Genomic DNA, 16,788 nt, shown 5'->3' with positions numbered 1-16,788 from the left:
AAAGGAATGCAGCTCAATTTTAAGGCAGTGTCATCTGGATGTGAGGAAGTGGAACGACAGGCTAAACTTGATGTTGAACTTGAGCAGTGTACTGTAGATGTACTGAAGGTTTTTCATCTGTCTCATTCTATGTAAGCCGATTAACAAATACAAAATAATGACATATGTTCGATCATCTAATCATGTTAATGATAAGAATAATTAGATCCAGACAGAGATGTCATGCCATTCAAACTGAGCACTTGCCCCATCAGATTTATGAGCCAAGTGGATTTTGACCTTTGATTATTACTAAAACAGATTCGTTCTTTCAATGAAAATGAAATATTATTATGTAAAAAAAAAGAAATTAAAAAAAAATTGAAATTGTGTTAAATGCTGTGGAAGAACCCATTACTCACGTGTCTAAATTTGGTCAGATCGATCAAGTCACACATGGAGCTTGTGCTCACAGGGAAGCACACAGGAAAAGTGTTGTTTATGTTAGTAAAATAATTAATTCTGTCCATGTTTGCCAACTATGTCTGATCTCCATGGGATAGTCAGTCTTTTTTTTTTGTCTATTAGTTTGCTTTATGCATTTGTGTAATCAGTCATTGTTCATAAGCTGAAATGCATGCATTTGACAAGTTTTGCCGCATTTTTACACCCTCTTCTCTTCATGTTTAAAGAAAATGGCAACTTATCTTCATTTATTGTCGTTTTTTTATTATTTGTATAGCGCTTTTCACAACACACATTGTTTCAAAGCAGCTTTACAGAAAATTATTCTTTAACAGAAAATGAAACTATAATATCAATAAAATGTTAGTCATCATTGTGTAATTATTGTCTCTGTTCTTTTCAGTGTGAATCCTTTTCTCATCAGTCATTGTAAAAAAATAAAAATAAAAAAAAATAAAAACTGTTTTATTCGTACATAAGAGGCACATTATGAAGCTCAAAATACGGCACTGAAGGCCCCAGCCAATTGCACACCTGAAGACCTAAACAGATAGAATAGATAATAAATGAATGGAGAGAAATTTTGCTTGCTAAACTTAACAAACTTCTGTCTTAAGTGCCCAAATGCTTAATAAGTGTATATATAGTGAACTATGCCAAAGGGGGATAAAAACTGTTTCTAAAAGAATGAGCAAAAAAAAACAGCAAACTCCTTCAGACAGTGATTCTGCCAAGTCAAATAAATAAAACTTTCCTACACTTACTGCTAAAACCAAATTCAAAAAGTCTGGCATTCCTGATCAAGTGATTATATAAGGCAAATATTTAATACATTAATATTTGCACTATTGAAATAAAGTGAATATCGTAAGGGGGAGGCCACCCACTGGCCCAAGGACAGTATCCAATGTCGTGGCTGAAGGTCTCCTGCGTGTTCTGTCTTATCGTGCGCATTAAATAATACTTTGATTATTTGATTTGAGTTCCAGGTTTTATTAATCTTATCATTAATTATTTTCTTTATTTCATCTGACTCCAATTATGAAAAAACTCGTTGATGTATCTATGCTCTGAATTTAAGTTTTGTATCTTATTATTTTTATTAATTCTCTCTTCTAGACTGCATTTGTTATTTCAATGTTATTTGGGTCCTGTGCCAGCCGGATGCAGGTCCTTTAACTACAAATTCATCAGTTTCAGATATTAGTAAGTTTTAGACTAAGTCCCTATAGGTTCTTGGCTTTATCCATTTAGTCTTATTTGGCTAAGATCAGTATAGATTCTCGACTCACCGTTTAGCCCCAGTCAGTTAAGTTCTGTTTTACAGATTCTCAGTCCTACTCTTAGTATTCCTGTTTAATTCTACTTGGCTAAGTTCTTCTATAGATTCTCGGTTATTACGCACAGCAATTGTGTGGGAGATCTGAATACAGATTCCTGGTAGATTTAAAAAATGACACACAATGTTTTCTGTGTGAGTCATCTGGCTACAGAGACCCTGAGCTCCTCTGCCATCCTTCCTTAAGTACCAAACGATTCTATTGTTATTTCAGATGTGTGTGTTTGATGTTATTTAGGATTTGGTTTACAATTTAGGGGGTTGTAAGTAGACCTTGTGATTGAGTTGGATGTTTGATGTTTACAAATAATGCACCTAATCTGCATACAGCATTTGGTCCCTGTGAGAGATTTGGGAGGGGTCATGCCCCTGATAGAATACAGTGTTTTACTAAATTATTAAATCTTACTTGTGATTTGACTTTTCTGAAAGGGAATGAGACCATTTTACCAGTTGAACTGAGACCTCTTGAATAATACCAAACATGTATGATCAGAAAACCTTTTACATTACAGAACAGCATAAGTCATAACTTAGTTTTTCTAGTGTCCTTAAAGTGACCTGAGGTGAGAGAGAGAGCAGATGTGAGTGTGGTTTGCGTTTTATGGTCCCTAATCAGTGGGGTGTGTTTTCTCAAGTGGAGCTGTTCCTCTGTGTGAGAGTTTTATGACGTTGGTTCTCACAGAGTTCTTTGACTCTCCCGGAAGTGATGCAGACAATTTTTTGCCAGTCTTACAATATATATATTACATAATACCATACTAGCAGTTGTCTCCCCTTTATCAAGATTGTCTGGCAAAACCTGTTTGACAACATAAAGCCAAACAGTTTTACTATTCATCTTTACCATTCAGAACAATGCCTCCACCCTGGAGCAGCAGCACCAATCAGTTTATGGGAAAATAAAAAGGGTAAAATACATAACATAATTTAATGTGTGGCTCATAAAATACCTCTTCAACTTCTGTTTTTATTCTTGTTGAAGAGGAAAAACAAATTGATGTGAGTTTTTTTAAATTTGATCTTTTAACACCATTTCCTGACAGTGATCATCAAGGACTGATTATTGCACTAAACATTATATATATATATATATATATATATATATATATATATATATATATATATATATATATATATATTGTATATACATAGTGCCGGTCCTAGTCTTTTGGGGGCCCTAAGCAAAACTTTGTGTGGGGCCCGTTAGTGTGTCTGTAACCCCCCAGAACCAACCCCCCACTCCTTAAACCTGTCTCAAAGAGCAGTTTCATAGTAAACAAACAACATACATTGAGTTAATTTTAAGGAACATTAGTATTTATTTATTTTTTTATACTGACAATATGTCAAGGGTACATAAGGTGCCAATTTTCAGTAAATAAAAGGAAACAGAAAATTAGGTCAGTCTGCAGGGTCAGTTGGCAGGGCACTTGCTGGCACTACATTACTGTGGTCTGCACTTGTTCCTGCTTTAGCTGTACATTACCAGCGTCTGCGCTGGTGCTGTTGATCTTACTGATGAACTTGAGATTTAACAAAAATTATTAAACAATTGTATACTTCATGGCCTAACACAGTAACCGTGCAAAGTAATGAAAAGGTAAGTTTACAGACTGGTAATAGCAAATTTAATGCAAACAATGGAACAATAAAACAATGATCAAGAGTAAATGAATTAAGACTAAATGACAGATAAAACAAAAATGCTAAAATGGGAGTAAGACAAATGAACAATTAAATAAATGATATCAAATTTTGATTGATAGCTAAATGCTTGCCAAAAATAACGCTCTAGTGCCATCAAGCTTTCTGAAAGTTATCACAGTTGAATGCTTTACCTGTCACACAATTTAGCAGAACAGATGAAACATATGAGCATTTATCTCTAAATGTGGACACTTTGGACTAAAACTTGTAATGGATATTGTTTATTCAGGCACTGATATGACATACCCAGTGAACAATTTTTGGTTCCCAATACGGACATTCTAACGTTCTCTCTTGGTTCACCAGGAAAGTTCTCTTTACGGAAATAGAAAGTTTCCTGCAGGTTCGGAGAACGTTCCCCTAACATCTTACTAATGTTCCCCTAACGTGTAACAATCTCCTCTTAGAGTATATACTGATATCCTTTGTGCAGCCCTAAACGTCAATAAATCTACAATCCATGTCTTGTTCTGAATCATTGTTTAAATAAATAATTATTAAAATAGGTGAAACCAAGTGTGTAGCCAGGAAACTACTTTCGGGTGGGTGTCAATAAAAATATATGGGCCAAACTGTCTTGGTCAAAGAAGGAACAACACTCTTTAAAAAAAAAAACTACATAGAAAATAAATTAACCACTAACAAAAGCCTTCATCGGCCAAAATCAAAGGACAATGCATTTACGTGTATTTCCTCAGTTAATTCAGGATGACTTCAAGAACTTTAACACTAAAACTTACAGTTCATACAAAACCATTTTGTTTAACCACTGACCCACAACACTTAGTTTACTAATTTAACCACTAATAGATCTAAACATAAATAACTAATATTGTCATTATATTCATTCATTCTCTGTTATAGCATAATTTCATGTAGAGCTCATTGAAACAACGCCTGTTGTGAAAAGCACTACACAAATAAATTGACTTGACATGACTTTAGTAAAATGTCTGTTCATTTTGTATGCCGCTCGCGCATGACTCATGACGCTCACGTGCGTCTGTTGATGATCATAATGCTGCATCACAGAGGCTACGTTCAGTGTTTGGGATTAACAAATGTATTTACTTACAGGTGAGTCTTGAAATATCTTTTTCATAAAACATCTTACAGTAGCAGTTCAAATACTGTCTGTATGAACGAACAACCGAATTCACAGCTGTATTCTAACACTTGTAACCTTATAGTGACAGTGACCGAAGTACATATCGAAGATGGCAACTTCCATAACACCAGCATGTCTTATCACAATTGATGCAGCATTATTAAATAAACAAGTCCAATCGAGGCACGAGTTCTGTTGTGCCTAATTCCGACTGTCCGGCTGAAGCCGAACCCCTTTAGCGTGCACGTGCACAGTACCGCCATGTTTCTGCTAGATGGCAGTAAAAAAGTGGGAATTTCGTCTTCACCCAACCCATCCGAAAGTTCAGTTAGGATGACTAGTATACATTTTCCAGTAGATGGCAGCACAGACTCTGAAATTTAATCCAAAGAATTTCAAACGTCATTGCCCTATGTCCTTAAGGAAACAGTTATCTGTGTTTCCCTATCTGTCACTCACTCGACGTTGGTGTCGATGTAGTGACACTAGGGGTCACACTTGGGAGCCCGAGACACCTCTGGTCTTTGATAAAAGGCCAATGAAAATTGGCGAGTGGTATTTGCATGCCACTCCCCCAGACATACGGGTATAAAAGGAGCTGGTATGCAACCACTCATTCAGATTTTCTCTTCGGAGCCAAACGGTCATGCTCATTGAGCTGAATACTACTGTTCATTCACCTCTGCTGGATCTGACGGCGCATTTCAGCGGCTTCTCCCTCCTCTGCACTGGTGCACTGCAGAGAACGCCCCTGGGCGCTTCGGCAGAAAAACTAGAGAGTATATTTTCTGAAAGAGCATTTTTCCCCTCTAAAAGAGTATATATTTCTCTAAAAGAGCGCACACATGGAACGTCTTTTTAAAGACGCGTCTTTTTAAAGATGCTTTTCCGATTGTGTGTTGTTCCTGGTTGTGCTCGTTATCTCTCGCCTTCTAACGGTCACGATCACTGTCTTTCGTGTCTGGGCACTGTTCACGCGGAGACAGTGTTCGTGGATGGTCATGTTCTCATTGCGAGAATATGTCCATGGCAACGTTGCGGTTGCGGCTCGCCTTCGTAAGAAAGCGAGCCACCCGCCTCAGACCTTTTACCCACGGATATGAGGCCAGCGCGGCTAGCACTGGGGGCGATTTGGGGACCCCAATGGGACCGCCTCCACCGGGTATCCCCCCGCGGACCTCCCATTCCCCAGCACGCTCGTCTACCCCGATCGGGCTTCCGGGTGAGTCCGCCGGCTCATCTCACGGCGTGTTCAACCTCTTATTCGGAGCCCGCGAAAGTGATGAGCTCTCCAGCGCAGCATCGGAGAGCGGGCTCGTCCAGTCGGAAACATCAGCTGGGCTCCTCCCTTCGGGGTCGATTGCCCAGTCACAGGCTGACGCGGAGATGACAACATGCTTTCCCGGGCAGCCGCGCGCGTCGGTTAGAGTGGATTTCACCGCTCTTCCCTGAACCCTCGCGGCTCGGTGGTTGGTTCCTGGGCTCGAGGCGCCGCTGAAAGCCACGCCCCGCCCCCGTTCCTTTCTTCCCGGAAGTGCATGAAGAGCTGACATGGTCGCGGGAGGCACTTTTTACTGCCCGGTCCCGATCTTTTCAGTTTCCCCGCCCTCACTACCCTCGATGGTGGGGCGGCCAAGGGCTATTCGGCAATCCCCCGGTGGATAAAGGCGCTCGCGGTGCACCTATGCCCGCAGAGCGCCGCCACCTGGCGCGGGTGCCCAAAGCCCCCGTCCAAGGCCTGTAGGTTTATGTCGTCTCTGACGGCCAAGGCCTACGGTGCCGCTGGACAAGCCGCCTCCGCCCTGCACGCCATGGCTTTCCTGCAAGTCCGCCAAGGCGCTAAAGGAACTGCACGAGGGTAGTTCCGCCCTGGGATTGATGCAGGAACTGCGCTCGGCGACCGACCTCTCTCTCCGAGTGACGGAGGTCACGGCGCGGTCTCTCGGGTGGACGATGGCCACACTAGTGGTCCAGGAGCACCACCTTTGGCTCAACCTGTTCGAGATGGGTGAGGCCGACAAGACACGATTCCTCGCTGCCCCCATTTCCCAGGCAGGCCTATTCGGCGACACTGTCGAGGACTTTGCCCAGCAGTTCTCGATGGTAGAGCAGTAGATGGATGCTAGCCGGCATATCCTGCCCCGGCGCGGCTCAAGATCCCGCACCCCGTCTACTCATCGCCAAGGGCATCCCCCTGCAGTGACTGCACTGGCTCCACCGCAGCCCGCCCCTTCGGCCCGGCCCCGGCGTGGAGCCCACCGCAGAAAGCAGACGCCACCCGTCTCACGGCCGCCCAGAATCCGTGAAAGTCTTCAAAGCGCCCTTGAGACGGGCGACCCAGGTACAACGAAACCCGCTGCTCTGGAGCTGGTAAGCAGATCTTCATCTTTTTGTTACCTTTTGCATTTTGTGCTGCATGCCCAAGTGACTGCAGTACTCAAGAGCTCAGCAAGAGCGGTTTCCTTGTTCCCTGGGTCACGTATCTGGTGTGTACGGCCGTCATCATGACCACCGTCCACCACTCCATTTGGCAGGTTTGGCGCCCCACCTGCCGGTACATCCAATGACGTTGTCCCTTTGGTCCCCCTTGCACGGAACTTGGACGCATGGCTTGCGCTTTACAATCCGTCACGAGGGCTGGTCCGGACCGTCCGACTCGGCTGCGCAATTCACTTCGCCGGGCATCCGTCCAGGTTCATCGGTGTCCACTTCACCTTGGTGAAAGACGAAAACGCTGCTACCTTGCGCGGAGATCGCTACCCTCCTACGGAAGGGCACAATAGAACCTGTCCCTCCAGCCGAGATGAAGAAGGGGTTTTTTCAGCCCCTACTTCATTGTACTGAAAAAAGGCGGTGGGTTGAGGCCAATCTTGGACCTGTGAGTTCTGAACTAGGCTTTACACAGACTCCCATTCAAGATGCTGACATGAAAACGCATTCTGGCGAGCGTCCGGCATCAAGATTGGTTCGTGGTGGTAGACCTGAAGGATGCGTACTTCCACGCCTCGATCCTTCCTTGACACAGACCCTTCCTGCAGTTCGCGTTCGAGGGTCAGGCGTATCAGTACAAAGTCCCCCCTTTCGGCCTGTCCCTGTCTCCTCACGTCTTTACGAAGGTCACCGAGGCTGCCCTTGCCCCGTTAAGGGAGGTGGGCATTCGCGTTCTCAACTATCTCGACGACTGGCTAATCCTAGCTCACTCTCGAGACGTGTTGTGCGCACACAGGGACCTGGTGCTCTCACACCTCAGCCGACTAGGGCTTCGGGTCAACTGGGAAAAGAGCAAGCTCCTCCCGGTTCAGAGCATCTCTTTTCTCGGTTTGGAGTTGGACTCAGTCTCCTTGACGGCGCGCTTTACGAACGAGCGCACCCAGTCGGTGCTGGCCTGTTTGAAGGCATTCAAACAGGGAACAGTGGTTCCACTGAAACTTCTTCAGAGGCTCCTGGGGCATATGGCATCCTTGGCTGTGGCCACCCCATTCGGGTTGATGCATATGAGGCTGCTTCAGCACTGTCGAGTCCCGAGATGGCCATGGCGCCACGGGACACACCGCATGGCCATCACATTGGTCTGTCACCGTCTTTTCAGCCCTTGGACTGACCTCTCATTCCTACGGGCAGGTGTTCCTCTAGAACTGGTCCCCAGGCACGTCGTGGTCACCACAGATGCCTCCAAAATGGGCTGGGGCACCGTTTGCAACGGGCACGCAGCCGCCGGCCTCTGGATGGGTCCGCGACTGCATTGGCACATCAACTGCCTCGAGTTGTTGGCAATTCTGCTCGCCCTGCAGAGGTTTCAGCCGTTGATCCAGGGCAAGCACGTGTTAATTCAGACAGACAACACGACAACTGTAGCATATGTCAACCGCCAAGGTGGTTTGCGCTCTCGTTGTATGTCACAACTCGCCATCCGTCTCCTCTTCTGGAGTCAGCAGCACCTCAAGTCACTGCAAGCCACTCACATCCCGGGCAACCTCAACACTACGGCGGACGCGCCGTCACAACAGGTTACCCTCAGGGGAGAGTGGAGACTCCACCTTCAGGTGGTCCAGCTGATTTGGAGTCGATTCGACAGGCACAGGTGCACCAGTTCGCCTCCCAAGAATCCTCCCCACTGCCCACTCTGGTACGCCCTGACCAAGGCCTCCCTCGGCATAGACGCACTGGCACACAGCTGGCCCCTGGCATTCGCAAATATGTGTTTCCCACAGTGAGCCTGCTTGCACAGACCCTGTGCAAGGTCAGGGAGGACGAGGAGCAGGCCGTCCTGGTAGCACCCTACTGGCCCACCCAGACGTGGTGCTCGGACCTCATGCTCCTCGTGACAGCTCCCCCCTGGCAAATTCCCCTGAGGAAGGACCTTCTTTCTCAGGGAAGGGGCACCATCCGGCACCCGTGCCCAGACCTCTGGAATCTCCATGTCTGGCCCCTGGACGGGACGCGGAAGACCTAAGCTGTCTCCCACCTGCGATGGTAGACATGTTCACTCAGGCTAGGGCTCCCTCTATGAGGCGCCTGTATGCCTTTTAAGTGCCGTCTGTTTGCTAAGTGGTGTTCTTCCCTTCGGGAAGACCCCAGAGATGCGCAGTCAGATCAGTGCTTTCCTTCCTGCAAGAGAGGTTGGAAGGGAGGCTGTCCCCTTCCACCTTGAAGGTGTACGTTGCTGCCATAGCAGCACACCACGACGCAGTCGACAGTAAGTCCTTAGGGAAGCACGACCTGATCATCAGGTTCCTAAGAGGTGCCAGGAGACTGAATCCCTCCAGGTCGTGCCTCGTTCCCTCATCGGACCTCTGTAGTTCTTCAGGGTCTACAGAGAGCCCCCTCTGAGCCTTTGCAGTCAGCCGAGCTTAAGGCACTCTCCTTGAAGACTGCCCTCCTGACTGCGCTCACTTCCATCAAGAGGGTAGGTGACCTGCAAGCGTTCTCTGTCAGCGAAATGTGCCTGGAGTTCGGTCCAGGTTACTCTCACATGATCCTGAGACCCTGACCGGGCTATGTGCCCAAGGTTCCCACCACCACTTTAGGGACTAGGTGGTGAACCTGCAAGTGCTGCCCCAGGAGGAGGCAGACCCAGCCCTGTCATCGGTGTGTCCGGTGTGCGCTTTACGCATCTATTTTGATCGCACGCAGAGCTTTAGAATCTTTGAGCAGCTCTTTGTCTGCTTTTGGTGCACAGCGGAAAGGAAGCGCTGTCTCCAAGCAGAGGATCACCCACTGGCTCGTTGACGCCATAACTATGGCATATCTCGCCCAAAACATGCCGCCCCCAGTAGGGCTACGAGCCCATTCTACCCGTGGTGTAGCGGCTTCTTGGGCTTTGGTCAGAGGTGCCTCTCTAACAGACATTTGCAGAGCAGCGGGCTGGGCAACACCCAACACCTTTGCAAGGTTCTACAACCTCCGGGTGGAACCGGTTTCATCCCAGGTATTGGCACGCAACACAAGCTGATAAGCCCGGGATAGCCAGCCGGGTGTATCGCTTGCATATAGCGCCTTCCACCTCCTTTTGAGCTGAAGACGTGCGCCGTTAATTCCCAGTAGTGTTCACAAAATTTGTTCCCTGGTTGACTTCCTCCGAGCCCTGTGGCAGTCGAGTTTTCGGAGAGACTTGCTGCCGGCCCAGTAGACGTGCTAACTAAGAGCCCAGTTCTGGGGTAGGTGCTCCGCATGTGGTGGTTCCCTGTTAGGCTAACACCATGTGATCTATATATTTTGCGCTAATTCGTTTCCCTGCTGGCAAACTGCGTCTTCCTTGGGCAGAGCCCCTCTGCCCCAGTCTCCATGTTGTAGTAACTCCTCCCCCATTGGGCAGGATCTACCTTGAAGGCTTTCCACATGGTTGGAAAGACCATGTGACGTATTCTTCCACTTAAATATCCCCCCCTCTCTTGGGGCGAGGTGTGATCTCCGCGGTGTCCTCCCCTTGGGAGGGACACCCCCCGACTAGACCTGGCGGCCCAGTCAGATAATCCCCCTTCTTTTTTAGGGAGTGGAAAAAGAGAAGGGGAAAAGAGGCCATGACTGGGTTAAGCCTGTCTCTATTTTTGGATAGTCGACTTGTCCCCAAAAAGGGCCATTCGACACTCATAACTGTGTTGGGGGAGGTTACGTGTGGACCTGGTATGCTGGCTATGAGGCACACAGCAAGTCTGCCCACCACACACCGCCAGTTCACGTAACACAGTTCAGCCTTGTGGCGTTTTGTATAGGGACCCCTAGTGTCACTACATCGACACCAACGTCGAGTGAGTTACTGGTGTAACCTCCATTCCCTGATGGAGGGAACGAGACGTTGGTCCCTCGTGCCACAACGCTGAACTACCCGCTGAAATGGCCGGACCTTATAACAGCTCCTCAGCGTAAAACCTGAATGAGTGGTTGCATACCAGCTCCTTTTATACCCGTATGTCCGGGGGAGTGGCATGCAAATACCACTCGCCAATTTTCATTGGCCTTTTATCAAAGACTAGAGGTGTCTCGGGCTCCCAAGAGTGACCCCTAGTGTCACTACATCGACACCAACGTCTCGTTCCCTCCATCAGGGACCGGAGGTTACGCAAGTAACCATGACGATCTACACAACTCGTGTAACAAGTCGATCCAAGGTCTTTTTTTTCTGCTTATTGAACGTTAAATCACTATGTAGCCCACTGGTAGATTTTACACTAAGGTGTCACATGCTTTACAAAAGAAAATTAGTTTGTCAATCTGACACACTCAACTCTTGTAATGTTACAATGTTGTCCAAATGAACACGTAAGTGTATTTAATTTGCATGATAATTAATAATATTACTGGTATTTAATCTAAAACACTTGTTAAAATTGTACATTTAGTAGATGCAGTAAAGTTCTGTAATTGGCTCTTGGTGGAAATAAATAACATAGCCTACCTTTATTTCTACTGCACCTTTCAGCATTTAGGCAAAAAGTTTTTAACAAATTAATAAGAGAAATCTACACATGAATAACAAAAACAACGTAAACACACATGAATTCATATAAAAAAAACTATATATATATATATATATATATATAAGTCTTAATATTCAAGGGGGCATTAAATGAGCAGGGTCATTGTTACCCACCTGCCTGATTTCTGCCTCCATCATTCTTCAGAATGCAAAGAAAGGTTTAGTGTACTGACACAAGCAACACTGTTTGTCCCATAACATATTCTATTTACTTAAATAGTTTCTCTTCTTGGTTATTTTGAAAATGTTTTAGCATACAGTAAGTGCACACACACACATCCCATGTCAACCCTCACAATAATGGCATTGCTTTTTATTATTTTAGCAGGTGTTACCTCATCTGTTCTACCTGCTCCAAATGGAACTTATACCCAGGTCTCTGGCATGGGAGGTGGGTGCGCTAACAAGGAGGATACAGCCCCTAGTGTGTCTCTTGAGGCCAGGATGTGAGGTTTACACACTGCACAGCTACCTACCGGCTGGCCACCGTTATGGTCAGGCACCAATGTAATGGATGTCCAAAAAGTAATAAAAATAGGTTTGTTGCATTGTCACAAGAAGCACTATATGTCCCATAACACTTTTGATTCTACTGACTAAAACATATATTATTCCGGGGGGTATTATCTAGGCAGGGTAATTTTTACACCTCTGCACGGATTCTACCTCCCTCATTATTCTGCATGGATGCCCAAAAAGTCATAAAAATAGGTATGTTGCATTGTAACAAGAAGCACTCTATGTCTCATAACTCATTTGATTCTACTGACTTAAACACTTACTATTCAGGGAGGTATTATCTAGGCAGGGCAATTTTTACACCTCCACCTGGATTCTACCTCCCTCATTATTCTGCATGGATGCCCAAAAAGTCATAAAAATAGGTACAGTGCATTGACACAAGCAGCACTGTATGTCCTCTAACACATTTGATTTTATTTACCTAAATACATATTATTCAGGGGGTATTATCTAGGCAGGACAATTTTATACACCTCTGCCTGGATTCTACCTCCCTCATTATTCTGCATGGATGTCCAAAAAGTCATAAAAATAGGTTTGTTGCATTGTCACAAAAAGCACTGTATGTCCCATAACACATTTGATTCTACTGACTTAAACACTAATATTATTCAGAGGGGTATTATCTAGGCAAGGCAATTTTTACACTTCTGCTTGGATTCTACCTCCCTCATTATTCTGCATGGATGCCCAAAAAGTAATAAAAATAGGTATGTTGCATTGTCACAAGAAGCACTGTATGTCTCATATCACCTTTGATTCTATAGACTTAAACACTTATTGTTCAGGGGGGTATTATCTAGGCAGGAACATTTTTTACAACTCTGCTTGGATTCTACCTCCCTCATTGTTTTGCATAGATGCCCCAAAAGTCATAAAATAGGTATGTTGCATTGTCACAAGAAGCACTCTATGTCTCATAACACTTTTGATTCTACTGACTTAAACACTTATATAATTCAGGGGGGGTATTATCTAGGCAGGGCAATTTTTACACCTCCACCTGGATTCTACCTCCCTCATTATTCTGCATGGGTGCCCAAAAAGTCATAAAAATAGGTATATTGCATTGTCACAAGAAGCACTCTATGTCTCATAACACATTTGGTTCTATTGACATAGTCTTATTGTTCAGGGGTATAAACAGGTAAAAAAATTGAATATGTATAAACAGGAAGAAAACGGCTTTTTATCAATCATGAGAGAAGGAACCTCAAGCAAGTTTAACAGGACCTAAATGTTATGCTGAAAAGTGCAAGGAAGCAGCACAGAGACATTAGTGATCAGAATTTTAAATTGGGGGACTCTGCAAAACTGTGGGATGCCATGAAAATGGTAACAAATATGGAACCGTGCAGGAAGAGTCTTATAAACAATAATGATCTACAAAAGGCAAACAAACTGAATGATTTTTATCTTAGATTTGAAGTCCACGATTCCCGCCTTCAGAACTGTGGTAGATGCCATCTCATGTGACTTGGATCAGTGACTGGAGGTAACTCCTCATGCAGTATGGTCACTCTTAAGGAATGTGTGTAATAAGAAATCTACAGGTCCAGATGGCATCTCTTCTTTTTCGTTAAAAACGTCTGCCAATGAACTTACTTTAGCATGGTGTCCCGTTTTTCAAAAATCTTTGGATACACAGACCATTCCAGCATTGTGAAAAAAATAAAATAAAATCCCCTGTGCCTAAAAAAAATGTGTTCAGTTGAGAACAATGATTTTAAACCTGTGGTTTCAGTCAAATATAATAAAATGTTTTGAACGTTTGGTAGTATCTGTCCTCAAAGAAGATATCAGGTTATCACTTGACCCACTTCAGTTTGCTTATAGGCCTGTCCGGACCACTGATGATGCTATTACCTGTATTACTCATCTTGTTAATAAGCACTTCGAAGATACACAAGCCTATGCACGGTTATTCTTTGTAGATTTTAGATCTGTTTTCAATACTCTTCAACCTCACTTGCTCATTAAGGGACTGAGAGAGTTGAATGTGAACACTTTTTTCTTATTAAATGGTTTTATTAATTTTTAACAAATCGTAGGTCTACTTAGCATGTCAATTTTCTGAAATTAAGAGTATTAAATTTAGGGATCCCTAATGTTGTGTCAGTTCCCCCATTTTATGTACGCTATATACTAATGAGTGTACTAGGAGTATGGAAAGTAATTTTATTAAGATTATTATTTATTAAGTAAGATTACCAGTCCACTCATGTATTTTTCAGAAGTGGACAGGTTTATACAATGGTATGACAGTAACTATTTGACTCTAAATGATAAAAAGACTATTAAAACTAAAATTATATTTGACCCTAGGTCTGTGGGAGATCACAGTCCAGTAATAATAGGTGACAATGCTATAACTCAAGTTTCTTCATATTAGTATCTAGGGGTCCATATAGATACTGTATTGAGCTGGTCTTCTCAAATTAATAGTCTGTGTTCGAAATTGCAGCAGAGGTTATATTTCATGCACCGGCTCAGGGTATATGGGATGAATCAGAAAATTATGTTTTTATTTTATCAATCTGTTTTTGAGAGTTTGATGAGAAATGGTATAACGGCATGATATGGTAATCTATCAATACAGTTAAAATCAATGCTTAACCGCTTGGTACATTCTGCCTTAAAAATCATAGGCTTGAAAGTCGTTCCATTCAGTGGCTGTATGACCAATGTACATTGAGGCAAGCTCAAAAAATCAGATCGGACCCATATCCTAAATGAATTTTAGGTTATAGAATTTGTATTTTTTCTGTATATGTGTACATGTATTTATATTTAAATACTAATTCTTAATGTTTGGCACTGTAGGTCTATAGGAGCTTGTATTGTATTTTGTATTTTTACATTGTGTGTAATGTACTTAAATTAAATTGTGCTGTGTTAGTACTTTGACTCATGTTGTATGTGTCTGCTGTGCATTGTGTCCAAGACAAATTTCCCTAAGTGGGACAGTAAAGTATATTCAATTCAATTCAATTTCCACCCTATCAGGATTCTACCTCTCTGTTCACCTGACTGGATGCGCAAATATGGCCACTCGCTTTTATTTTTTGTATTAATTAATACAAATAATAAAAGCGAGTAGCTATATTTGTGTGTGTATATATATATATATATATATATATATATATATATATATATATATATATATATATATATATATATATATATTATATTTATATTTTATTATATTGTTTTATTATTATTATTTTGTGTGTGTGTTTGTGTGGGTGTGGGTGTGTGTGTATGTTTATATGCATTTGATGTATGTACACTGTTCATGAAAACCTTCACGGTAATTGAATTTTATAATTGAATATGAAAAATTATTTTTTATCATCCCTCTAATCATTTAAACGCTTTTATGATCTTTTATTAACCACAGTTTGGTTACGTTTAAAATTACTAGAAAAGGTTTACCTTTTTGCTGAGTCTGTTTAGCTGGGATTTTTTTAATTTTATATTTATTAGTGTATTTTTATTAATATATTAAATTATTACTCTTCATTGTGAAATTATGTAATGAGTCTACATAAATATTTTATGTAGTGTTTAACATTAAATGAGAAAAATACATGGGTAGTGAAATCACGTTCTTCACATTTGGTATAATAAACGAGTGTTCAATCTTTTTATTTTGTCCAGTAATAGCTACATTAACAAGTATTTCTCATAATTATCTATTGGATGATGCGTCTGCATTCTAAACTTTTATTTCAATAACACTTAAAAGTTAAATAATGTCAACATATTTTTCAACAACTACCCTACAGCAAAAACAATTGTTTATTCTGCAGAAGTGGAAGCCCCATGTTTTGTCCATGTGCCGATGACATAGAGATGGCTTAGGGTGCCATGTGCAGAAGAGGGGGTGCTGAGTGGCACCAAACCCCCCCCCCAAAAAAAAAACCCAAGGTCAACTTGTTGCAGAGCCCCAGTTTTGTCCATGCGCCGATCATGTGGGAGATCAGTCAATCAGTATTCGGCATCAGGTGCGATGATGCTGTGTGCAAAAGAGGAGGTGAAACCCATGAAGGTAATCATACAGTTAAATAATTAGGCTAATATCTTTAAGAATGAAAAGTTGTGAACGACATTGCAGAAATGTACTTAAGATGTAACATATTTAGTTTTAGGAACAACAAGTGTTTCTCTCTCTCTCTCTCTCTCTCTCTCTTTTAATCCCAGTTTAATAGTCAGGTGTTAAACTGAAATTGTCACTTTGAGAGGTAAATATTTTTCTGTTGTCACTTATTTACATTGCATCAAAATTATAGCCAGACTTACATAAGGGGGTGACGGGGGTTGCTTGAAACACAGCATCAAATAAAGCTTAAGTTCTTTGGTGAAAATGCATTTTGTGTATGTACATTTAGACAGTTTGTAAACAGTGTGTTTGAAGATAATTAAATGTTAAGTATTCTTTCTTATACCCAATGTACTCACTAATCCCCCTACCCTTTCAAAAACTTTGCCAACCAACCCTAGTCATACTTTTTATGTACATGATATTAGTCCACTAGCATAACCTGTAAATCTTAGCTCAAAATAATACTTATACCAATCACTTTTAACTAAAATTAAAGAACTGATCAAATCTTTCTCTGGTTTGTTATCTTCACCTTAAGAGATTTTAACATTTAAATACCCTGACAGGATCACTGTAGAGCAAGA

General features: G+C 42.7%; 1 protein-coding gene across 9 annotated transcripts in view; it reads left to right on the top strand.

Moving 5' to 3' along the window:
- LOC127447851 (GTPase IMAP family member 7-like) overlaps positions 1–16,788 on the top strand; it is a 54,318-nt gene that overhangs the window by 8,191 nt on the left and 29,339 nt on the right. The window lies entirely within an intron of this gene.

Source organism: Myxocyprinus asiaticus, chromosome 1, assembly GCF_019703515.2.
Source record: "Myxocyprinus asiaticus isolate MX2 ecotype Aquarium Trade chromosome 1, UBuf_Myxa_2, whole genome shotgun sequence".
Taxonomy (NCBI): domain Eukaryota; kingdom Metazoa; phylum Chordata; class Actinopteri; order Cypriniformes; family Catostomidae; genus Myxocyprinus; species Myxocyprinus asiaticus.
Note: the sequence above shows the minus strand (reverse complement) of the source record. Positions and strands in the feature narration are given on the sequence as shown.